The sequence below is a fragment of the Schistocerca piceifrons genome, chromosome X (assembly GCF_021461385.2).
Source record: "Schistocerca piceifrons isolate TAMUIC-IGC-003096 chromosome X, iqSchPice1.1, whole genome shotgun sequence".
In the NCBI taxonomy this organism is placed as follows: domain Eukaryota; kingdom Metazoa; phylum Arthropoda; class Insecta; order Orthoptera; family Acrididae; genus Schistocerca; species Schistocerca piceifrons.
This window is the reverse complement of record NC_060149.1, coordinates 607,773,541-607,786,373: the sequence shown is the minus strand read 5'-3', so window position 1 is coordinate 607,786,373 and position 12,833 is coordinate 607,773,541.

The following is a 12,833-nucleotide window of genomic DNA, read 5'->3' as shown; positions in this document are numbered from 1 at the left end:
TTTACAGATACATATTTGAACGTGAGGGATGCTCTCAAGCATGTAACTCCATCCATCAAAGTGAAAGAAACCACTCCGACCTCTGCAGTTTGGTCATCTGTAAACAGTGGCCGTGCTGTAGTTTTTTTTTTCACTTCGTTTGATGTCGTAAAGTAACGGGCGTTGAGGAGAAATAGAGACGCGTTTTGTACTCTGCAGTCAAATGTAAAAACTATACCAATTTTGCTCCTGACATAAAAAGAAAATGGGCTGCACGTATTTTCGTGGAAGGAGAACATTTATTATCGTCGTTATTGTTTTATTTCCTTCTTTAAAACAGATGTCACTTGTAAGAGATGCGTTGACATCAAATACAAGTGTTCTGCATCACAGAACGGTATGTTGTTACGAGCAGGGGCGGGTCCAGTGTGTATGTGGTCACCTGAGGCAGCCATGCTCCTGGGGCGTGGCTACATTTTAGACAAACAAGCAAGTTGCACTCAGGGTACCAGTCATTTATCTCACTTTGTTCAGGCGGCATCATGATCTTTCGTGATAGTGCAGAGCCTCTGCCTTGACCATCCACCATGTGCTCTGCTGGTCAAAGATTGTGCCACCAGATCGGCGGAAGGCTGCAGTCAACATAGGTGCTGCACGGAAGCGGTAGCAGATGACCGTTTGAAAAAGCCTGTATCCCACCTACGGTGAGGAGAGGGAGGGAGAGAGATGGATGAGGAGAGGTGAGAATGTTCCTAAGTTTTTAGTTCTTCACCGTACATCGAGGAGAACGCACATTCAACTCCTGGCACTCTCTCCTGGTGCAATCTTTTGGGACACCAATTTTCTCTAGTCCCCTGTACATGTGTTGCTTTATGACCCATTAATTACGAGTGCTAGTTTTTCTCACAACAATTTCGATGTGTAATTAGAACAGAGAAGCATTTTCAAACAGTTGTGGTAGCGTGTATTGGCTTTCCTGAATTTCTATTTTCACAGCTGCAGGGTGATTGTCGAGCAATGCAGCGGGAGGCATCTGTAGCGATCTCTGATGTTAAACAGCGATAGATACAGTACTCAGCTGTATGGTTACAGGTAATAGACTTACTAAACTACTCTCTGTCCAACACCAGCACCTCGGCAGTTGAACATATTTTTCACCAAAAAACTGAAAATAGTACCTTCCACTCCAGCCTTTGTACCACCAGCTTGTAGGTGAAGGATAGACGATTATGATGATGTTTGGTTTGTGGGGCGCTCAACTGCTCGGTTATCAGCGCCCATGCAAATTCCCAACCTTTGCTCAGTCCAAACTCGCGACTTTCATGAATGATGATGAAATGATGAGGACAACACAAACACCCAGTCATTTCGAGGCAAGTGAAAATTCCTGACCCCGCTGAGAATCGTACCCGGGACCCCGTGCTCGGGACGCGAGAACGCGACTGCGAGACCACGAGCTGCGGACTGAAGGGTAGAGTTTGAGTATGTCTGCCACTTGTTTCGAATGGTATTGTGAAATTTTTTTACCTACAGGATAACGCCAGTTGTATGGTATTTTCAGTTTTTGAGCTGTACTGCGATTTTAGGCACTCCTTGTGCAGTGCTATGCATATTGTTGTCGAATCAGAACCGATATTTACGATTAACTACGTAATTAATACCGAGCTTTTCTTTAGTTTCCCAACCAAAGTAAACAAGGTACACTAACCTAACATTTCTCTCCTGCATCTGGACAGTTTTCATGTTTTGCGGGGTGCACTTTGGGCTTTCTGTGCGGAATGACCGGTTTTCGAGTCCCAGAAAGGGCATACCATTTTGAATTTGTAGGCAATTTCCGGGTAGGGGTGGGGTAGGACGTCAGCACAACCTTGGGAGAAAGAAATACCCACCAAATTTCGAAATTGCCGTCAAAATTGAAATTCCCACCAACAGTAAAGAGCGATGGGTAGGGGAGGGGTGGAAAGGAGGCGGAGACCCACATGACTTCATCCGGGTGTGGGGTGGTGTTATTAATTGATCAATTTAATTAACTTGTATACCAAATCGATATCAAAATAGCCCCTGTGGCACCATCTCCCTAATACTGAGATAGTCGACGCTACGCTGAGGTGACAGTGGCTAGTGTTGTAAAATTTAGTCCTGCTCTTCTTCTTAAGACGAAAGGATGTTGTTTGGCCCGATCGAGGTGCGCATGGCGAAAGACGACTCATGTGATATCGATATCCGATGTTATTAAATCGACAACAGTGAAAAACATGTGACTGGAGAACCTGGATCCATCTCCTTTACTCCCATACTTGTGACAACGTGTGTATCATTGTCACAGGCCACACTTTAACTCGAGAAGCGAGATTAAATAACATCCTAAACTCCGCAACTATCTTATAACACTCAGACAGAGTCCTGTTCCGACCATTTGATTGGGTACAATAGACAGTGAACATTACCAATTTTACTTCCAACTTGTTCCTTCTTATATTTCGAAAATCTACAAAGCAGTTAAAAATATGAGAGGGAAACAATTTCAAAAGATCAAACATCTTCATTTTCACAGAAACATATCTCAAAAAGTTGATTTCTTTGACCAATATCTAACCACCAGACTGCAGTTAGCTCTGTAATGTCAATCTAGAATGCCACCAAAAAATTGCATGCATCCTTGAAGATCAGAAGGATTGATAAAAGTTCGTGCCACTAAAAAAACGCAGTTGTGAACTTAAACTTACTGAACACTTAAAACAAACTCTGCAGGGCCCCTTGGTCCACAACTTTCGTCTTGAGGAAAGAAAATACTTCTAAATATAACCACTGCCATATTCCACAGAACCCAACTCGTGGGAGAATCTCTTGTTAATCGTGTGTTCAGGAAATTTTCTTCTGACGTTTCAGGAAACATTCTGACAAATTAGAGCAACCGAGAAATTTTATCTAGAGCTATAAGAAAATTCTACAGGGCAAGTCAGTTTCATTTGGGAGGATGGTAGTTCAAATCACCGTCTGGCGATACAGATTTAGGTGTTTCGTAGTTTCCCTAAATCGTATGACATAAGTATCAGGACGATTCCTCTGAAAGAGATCCACCCGAATTTATTCTCCACCATTTTCTAATCTGAGCATGTGCTCTATCTCTAAGGACCTCAGCATCAGTGGGGCGTAAACCACTAATTTTTCTTTTTTTCTGCGCAGGTTAGTGAAAGTCCATCACAGGCACTAATGGATGCCAACCAAGGTTAGCACTGAATCCAGCACAGCAGCTGCTCTACCCTGTGCAGGAAACCACTGAACCCATTTCTCTTCTCAGTGACAAACCCTACCTCCCATCCTTTAGTGCACTCAGTCGGCGATATTAGCGAGAGTTTAACCAATCTCCGAATTAAAATTCAATTTGGATAATCCACTGCTATGAAAGCCCGTCCCAGTCTCGCGAAATTAATACTATACCTCGTGACTGACTTTAATTAATTATCGCCGATGGGAAATTCCTAGATCCATTTTCGATCTGTTCGACTCGTTACTGTAGTGAAGGGTTTTTTAAGCTCCATATTGTGAAGTTAATTAATGTTGATTATATTTATTCTAAAAAAACTACATTACATTACGTCATTTCCAACAGTTAGCATCTAAAGTATTACGTCCAGAAGCTGCAGGATTGTAAATAGAGTACATTGCTCTTGTATTACTTCCGCAAAATATTTTACAGCAAGTTAATTTCAGTTACACTTTACAAAAAACAATTACAAAAGAATTAATATCTTTTCATCACACACCATGATTATAACGAAGGAAACAATCATACGCAGATTACACAGATTGTCCCAAGAGGAATGGTCAAAATTCAGGGATATGACAGGAACGCTCATTTTAAGCAAAAAATTCATATGTACATATGCCCTATTTCTAATGGTTTCCCAGACAGAACACATTTAATGTACATTTGTTTTTGGTGTTGTGGCTCGCAAACCGCTCTGACGTTTTATTCTAGCCCAGCCTGCCTTGTTGCTTTGAACCTCTTTGCTCAGGACGTCTTTCTGTCATTTTACCAGTCCGTAGAACGCGCAGTTGTCCGTGGTGTTTTCTGAGTGACATAGTGCGAGGGACTGAGAGTGTATCACATGGAAGCATCGGTTTACCATGTTTACACAAGCGCTGGCTAAAATGTTACACGTCCACACGAATGAAGAGTATGGTGTATGTTTACGACTTCTGCGAAGGCAGTGTATTATTGCTCCTGCAGCTGCCGGAAATTACCATTGACGCTTTCCGACATGTTGAACACCTGATTATAGTGTGTTTACCAGAGTTTTCAGCACATTGAGTGAAACAGGCATTCTTCCAAATTCTCATTTACCTTCTGAACGCGTAGTCCAACAACTTGTGCAAAGACAACAACAAGTTGTTGAAATGATGCAGTTTAGTCCTATTACCAGCAGAAGGCGACTTTATGCATGTATTAGTGTCCCACAATCGTGTGTATGGCGAACATCACATGTGGGGCCTTGTACCCATTCCACATACAGCGTTTCCACAATCATCACATTGTCGACTATGCCACACCACTTGAATTTCATTTGGTTCGAATAATACTGTTCACTGAAGCAGCCAAAAACCCATTTAATAGTCATCGATGGTCGCAAGAAAATCTGCACACTACAGTGGAAACCAATTTCCAAGTTCGTTTCTTGATCATTGTTTGGTGTGGCGTGATTGGTAACACGTTGACAGGTCCAGTCATTTTGTAACACCGAATTCTGAGGCAAAATTACTCGCATTTTTTTAAAAATTTTATTTTATTTTATTATTATTATTATTTTTTTTAATTTTCGTTTGTTGAACACCTTGAGGAAGTTGCTTTGGCCACGCAAACTGAAATGAACTACCAGCATGATGGAGCCCCTCCACATTTCACCAGGCACATGAGGAAAGACATCAACTGCACACACTCTAATCTCTGGATTAGTTGTAGCAGTACAGTTAACAGCCACCAACAGCGCCAGAAGTTGAAACATTACATTTTTGTTTATGTGGTTGGATAGAGTCTGAGCTGTACAAAAGAAAAGTGAATATGCTAGAATGCACTGCTTGGTCGCATCATGGACGCTGCTACCGTCATAGGGAATGTACAAAGGCACTCAGACAAGCAAGACAACATTTCCTCCCATGAGTGTGCGATGCCACCAATTCATTTCCCTTAATTAGTCAATTCCTAAGTAGGAATTACATTCATTTAACCACGCATCGGACTGAAACAGTAACGATCGCATGTGGTAGCTACTCGATAACGTATGTTGCAATGTACACCTGAGATGGTGAGACACTACGCTTAACAATAATATATTCAAATTACAACGTCATTAGTGGATGGGTTGCGACCTATACTGACAATTTCATTCTGACTGTGAGATGTACGGGGATTGGGAACAAACACTACAAAAGGCACACATTAACCTTAGCAATTCAGACTACACGCTCATACACCCACAGGCAATGTTAACATGTAACACAGAGTAATAAACAACAGTTAGGCAAAAAATATACAGTAAATATTACTAACCTGCATTGCACAGAAGGTATTGTGTGCACTGCGGTGGTTTGTCATTTGAATAATTGTGTGAACCACATTTCAATTTACAAATGACAGTTTTAAGTAGTTCCCTTTACAGTAATTAACGCGAAAAGCAAGATTTAACTGAATGAGTAATTGAAATGTAAAATATAGCAATTAACATTTTGATTTCACCATATGTACTGAAAGAAACTGCTTTTCACTGGCATTAGTTCACCACTGTGCAGTCCGCAGCTCGTGGTCGTGCGGTAGCGTTCTGGCTTCCCGCGCCCTGGTTCCCGGGTTCGATTCCCGGCGGGGTCAGGGGTTTTCTCTGCCTCGTGATGACTGGGTGTTGTGTGATGTCCTTAGGTTAGTTAGGTTTAAGTAGTTCTAAGTTCTAGGGGACTGATGGCCATAGATGTTAAGTCCCATAGTGCTCAGAGCCATTTGAACCATTTGAACCACTGTGCATCTGCTGCCCAGGCCGAGTTGCAATGCCCAGTTCATCATTACATGTCCATTCCATCATTAAGTGAGCTGACTGTTAAACCCTTGTACAAATTTGGCTTACACATTCAGTAACATCGGCGTGCTGCTGTGATATAATTGGCGACTCAATATTATATACAGTAAATCTTTTAGAGGTTCAGTCTATATCTGCTGACTAACAAGCACCTTTCATGACTTCACAGAGAAAACTCCTGAAAATGGGGATAGTAACCCATTCCTTGTCTATTGGTATTACCCCTCACTGACTTTCACTACTGTTCGCCCTATAGCCTTTACTCTCCCAATATTTACATTTATACTTTGACAATAATATTTACTTATTTATTTTATATAGACGCTGATGACCATGCAGTTGAGTGCCCCACGAACTAAGTATCGTCGTCATTTATTCTATACACATTATTATTTAAGTGCAAAACATTTTAGTTATGATTAAATACTATTTGAACTTAATAGTCTGTGTAGTTCGTTATTTACAGTACTTGTCACTAGGTGGTTGCACTGTACAGCACCATACAGTTCGGCCTGCAATCTCCTGTTAACTTTTTCTGCTGCCACTACATGATGTAAACGTACACAAAGCTGATAGACAGATGCTCTCGCAACTTACACATGTAGCCCATGCAAAGAAATGAAAACTAATTTCTAGAATTTTACGGAGGTGGTAATCAGGGGTTATCAAAATTAATACAAGATGAAATGCTTCAGGACCATGTGTATGCAGTGTACTGAAGTCAAGTTCGTGATCAATGCAACTACATAGTAACTATTTACATTATTAATTAAACAAAATCTATTCCAAACACTCTACTCACAATTTCAAATACTTGCTACATCTTCTTCAGTCAATCTTGACACAAAGAAAGAAAAATATTTTAACTTTCGCATTTTTATTTGTCACTTCTTAAATTTCAATTTTTATGTCTAATCTGTTGAAAATATATATTCCTTACTCTCGAGATGTGGTCCAAAAAGGTGAACTGTATACATACAGGATGGTCATAAACAGTCTGGAAGGATGCTGCAGGGTAGGCACGCAAATCCAAGTGGCCGCCGGAGACGGCGTCGCTTAGCGTGTTCCTCGTTTTGTTTCCTAAAGTCGAACAAAGCGATATAAAAACTGGACGTGGGACTGTAGTAAGGATCAGACTCGAGCCAAAGACTGAACAGTCTCATACGCTATTATCAAGTTTTGAGAACAACTGATACTAATTGTATGTGGTGGGCCACTTGAACCTGCATGTCTAATGGCCTGATTGGCTAACTTCAATGCTAATCATACCGGAAACGGTGCAACATATCGAATTTTTATTAATAATAATTTCTCCCCACAATCTACCGTGCAACAATCTTTCATGTGATTGATTAATTGATTTTTTTGATTCATCGGTCTTCTGACTGATTTAATGTGGTCCGCCACAGACTTCTCTCCTACGCCAACCTCTTCATCTCAGAGTAGCACAAGTACCAGGCGTCCTCAATTATTTGCCAGATGTATTCCAATCTCTGTCTTCCTCTATAGTTTTGGCCCACCACAGCTCCCTGTAGTATCACAGACGTTATTCTCTGCTGCCTTAACACCTATCTTATCATCCTGTCCCTACTTCTTGTTAGTGTTTTCCAGTCGTTCCTTTCCTCACTGATTCTGCAAAGAACCTCCTCTTTCCTTAACTTATTAGTCATATAATTTTCAACTTTCGTCTGTTGCACCACATCTCAAACGCTGCGATTCCCTTCCGTTACGGTTTCCCACTGTCCATGATTTACTACCACACAGTTCTGTGCTCGAAACGTACCTTGGCAGAAATTTCCTCAAATTAAGGCCTATGTTTTAAAACACTAGACTTCTCTTGATCAGGACTGCCCCCTTTGCTTACGCTAGTGTACTTTTTATGTCTTTCTTGCTTCGTTCGGTATGGGTTATTTTGCTTTGAAGGGAGCAGAATTCCTTAATTTCGTGTAAATCGTGATCACCAATTCTGATGTTTCTGCTGCATGTTATTACTTAGGTCTTTTCTGGTTTACTCTCAATCCATATCCTGCACTCATTTGACTGTTCATTCTATTCAGATATTGCAATTCTTCTTCACTTTCACTGAGGATATCAATGTCATCAGCGAATCGTTGGTTGATTTGGTGGAGAAGACCAAAGAGTGAGGTCACCAGTCCCATTAGATTAGGGAAGAATGGGGAAGGAAGTCGGCCGTGTCCTTTCAAAGGAACCATCCCGGCATTTGCCTGAAGTGATTTAGGGAAATCATCGGAAACCTACGTCAGGGTGGCCGGACGCGTGTTTGAACCGTCCCCCTCCCGGATGCCAGTCCAGTGTGCTAACCACAGCGCCGCCTCTCTCGATCAGCTAATCGTATCGTTGATATCCTTTCGCCCTAAATTTTAATCCCGCTATTGAACCTTTTTCTTTATTTCTGTCATTGCTTCTGTGAATAGATTAAGCAGTAGTGGCGACAGACTGCATCCCTGTCTTACACTCTTTTTGATCCGAGCACTTCGTTCTTCGTCATCCAGTCTTATTTTTCCTTTTTTGTTCTTGCACATATTGTATATTAACCGTCTTTCCCTGTAGCTTTCGCCTATTTTTCTTAGAATTTTGCCCCATTTACGTTGTCTAACGCTATTTGTAGCTCAACAAATCCTATGAATGTGTCTTGATTTTTCTTCAGCCTTGCTTCGATTATCAAACGCACCGTTAGAGGCGCCTCTCCGGTGTCTTTAACTTTCCTAACGTCAAACTGATCGTCATATAACAACAGATACTCAATTTTCATTTCCATACTCCTCTATACAATTCTTGTTAGCAGCTTTGAAGCACGAGCTATTAGTGTGTGCGATAGTTTTCGTACACATCAGCTCTTACTATCTTCAGAATTGTGTAGATGACATTTTTTCGAGAGTCTAACGATACATTACTAGTCTCATATAATACCAAGCTGAATAGTTGCAGCCGTAGAAATGGAAAGGGAATCTCAGTTTACCACGCCATCCCGATGCTGTTTCTGGAAGTAATTTCAGAATATGTTCTTGCGAAATTACACTTACATCTTCAGGTAGGTCCAGTGTGTATCCCTCAGCTGCCTTCCCCTAACCAACACACAGCCATCTCTGGCACTGAGACAGAACCAGCTTTCATCAGAAAACACAACAGACCTCCACCCTGCCCTCCAAGCACTTCTTGTTTGACACCACTCAAGTCACAAATGGGAGTAGTTTGGGGTTAGTGGAATGCACTCTACAGGGCGTGTTGCTCGGAGCTGTCCTTAAAGTAACCGATTTATAACAGTTTGTTGTGTGACTGTGGTGCCAACTGCTGCTCAAATTGCTGCTGCAGAGGCAGTACAAAGTGCCAGAGCCATATACGAAACGCGATGGTCTTCCTTCAAAGTACTGCTAAGTGGCCGTCTGGAGTCCAGTCTTCTTGCGACTGTACATCTCTTCGTGAACACCGCTGCCAGTGATCATGTACAGTGGTTACGTTCCTGCTCCGTCTTTCTGTAATATCACAGAAGGAATATCTGGCTTCTTAAAGCCCTATTGTACGAACTTGTTCAAACTCAGTGAGGTGTTGATAGTGACACCTTTGTCACCTTAAAGGCATTTTTGACTAGTTTGGTTAAATTACTCAGTTATTTGTGGGAGAATGTCTAGTCATTTGTTGACCATCGAAAACTAAATTTCATCCACATACGAATTTTTATCCTCCTGTCAAAACGTTCCATAATACTCACCTTCATGTGCAAGAATGTTGAATAGTGCTTTATGCGGTATCGTTCCTTTACTGTTTTGAAATATCCATGGTCAGTTTGAGGAATGTCAAGACGTCGATTCGTCCCTCTCTGTAACAATTATTCAAACACCCATACTACTTCCTTCCATGTCTCTCCTTTCACAGGCATGGCCTAGGCGAATTTCGAATACATATATCTATGACCATTAAAATATATTTTAAGCATTTATTCTGATGTTAATATTGATTCTTATCTATGACACTGGCTTACCATAAATTATCTGAACCTCATATTATGACATGTCTATGTGGAAAAGTTTTGTGCGCAGGTTCGTGAAGTACGTGAATGACTGTCTCCATAATTACATGATGATACGTCTTTCCTGAAGCTCTTTCTCGAAGCTTCATGTTAGTTGTATTCCCTGTTGTGGCTGATGCTGTGAGTAGTTGTAACTATTCTATGATCTTGTTTGGGTCATTGTAGTATGTATAGTACTCCAGAGGTAAAATGCTCAGTCTTATGACATCACCTGTGCCACACATCCCATTCAAATTGGGTTTAATAATATTATCGTATTTCTCACTTTTATATCCCTTCATTCGCACTTTTGGGTTGTTGTCTTTCCTATGTGCGTTTCTCATATGTACGAGGGCTATCCACAAAGTACATTACGTTTTCGTTTGTGTCCGTTAGGGGCGGGACTAGCGCGGCCATCTTGGTGTCATGTAGAGGTGGGCCAAACGGTTATTCTGGAGTAACCGTTATCACAGTTCCAGTTATTCTTTGATAACAGTTATCGTTAACGGTTATTAATAACTGCCAAGTTATTTTTCGCTAGCGAATACCGATAACTCCGACAGTTAAATAACGACATAGTTGGAATCCATCAGTTTAGTTATCAGTATAACTGCGAGTAGTGTGAAATAGCAGGAATGTCGTATGAATCGTGTCATAACCTCAGCTTATTAACTCCGGGTACATTTTAGTTGATGTTAGAACGATTATTAGTGTTTCAGATTATATGTTTGTAGGTTATCGGTCGCTATTAGAAATATTATCTTCGCAGCTGCGACAGAAAGTACGCGGAACTTCGCCAAAGCACTGTTTAAGTAAAATGTTAACAACGTGCGTTTTTAAGTATGAAGTAATATGTAAACTGAGTACTGTAGGTTAAATTCGAAGCTTAATTTCTTGTGCTGCTCACATAATAGAATAAAGTGTACAGCCTTGTAATACAACAAAAAATATACGTAATGTGACAGATTCGTTTACTCCTGTGCTGTAAAAGCTAGTCCTATTGGGGAAAGTGTGAGTACGCTAATCCAAGTTTTATGTCAGATTTGCAAACTGCTCGATTTCTCCAGCGACAGCATGTTTATAACATATGAAGACATGCAGATCGAAAAGGTTGACAGTGTTACATTTCTGGGACTACAACTCGATAATAAATTCAGTTGGGAAGGGCATACCACATTTTTTCATTCTATTATTTCATAAGGGAACATATTCTGTGGTAACTCATCAAACGTAGCAAAAGTTTTTCGCATGTAAAAGCGTGTAATAAAAATCGTTTGTGGTATCAATTCAAGAACATCATGTAGGAACCTGTTCAAGGAACTTTGTATTCTAACCACTGCTTCCTAGTATATTTATTCCTTAATGAAATTTGTTATAAGTATTTCCAACCAATAGCTTAATACATAATATCAGTACTAGAAATGGGAACAGCAATCTACATAAAGACCTAAAATTACTTACTTTGGTCCAAAAGGGGTCCAATATTCAGGAACATGCATGTTCAATAAGCTGCCAGCAAGTCAGCAACCATTAAAAACTTGGTTTCAGATAAGGCACGGTTTACAGTGTGTTTGAATGACTATTTGATACATAAGTGTCTGATTCCACCCATCATCAATATGCCAGAAATGTCTATTTTAAGTGTGTCTATGACGTCACTACATACACATGGCAACAAACACGAAGATACATATAAATAGTACAATAACATTTCCCACCAAAAATACAATCAAACCAATGGGACAACTGCGGGAATTTGGGGGTTTTAGGGTGAGGACAAGCTAGTAAAAAAAACACACCATGATCCCAAAACACAAAATGAAGAACAAAAAGAAAAAAAATACAGCATTCTGCTACACCAACAAAAATCTGCAGGAATCGGACACTTCCCTTGAACAATATAGGTCAACTATAGGTGACCATACCAAAACACCAATACCCACAACTAAAAGTACGAAAATTGGAATCAGACATTTCCCTTGACCTACATAGGTCAACCTCAGATGACGATACTAAAACATCAACACACACAATTATGAAAATGGGAATCGGTCATTATCCGGTGACCTATATAGGTCCACCACAGCTACTGATGCCAAAAAACCAACACCTACAACTGCGAAAAATAAAACCACAATCCCAAAAGTCCACAAATCAATCATCCCTACATAAATTAAATCACATTCAATACTTCGTAAATACACAAAACATCACAGCTAGAAAAAAAAAAAAAAAAAAAAAAATAATTACCACCAGCAAATTCCGGCACTGCAACCTAGAGCGACAGCCCCCCCCCCCTCCCACACACACACACACACACACACACACACACACACACACACAAACAAAAACCAACTCATAAACACCGTGCCGTAACGACATTCACACACCACAACACCTTTACGTCGAAGCAGACGGGTGGAATCAGACGCTTCCAGTGACCCCTCCTTCTACTCTGTAGATGAATATCGTAACAGAGACTGATAGACCAGCTTAGCTAAAAATTCTGCTATATTTCAGTTTTGAAAGCACTTGGTTGCAACAGTCAAGATCGGGTATTCTGTGTACGATAAATTTATTAAAAGTACGTAACTGTGTTTTATTCTGTCAGTGTACCAATTCTGTAAATATTAGCAGTTACTGTGATATATTCACGTATTTTGACAATCTCCTGACAAATGATGAGGATAATAATTATTATATTCCACTGTATTATGTTATACTTTCTGACATTTTATTTGTCATTCGCGATGGCCAGC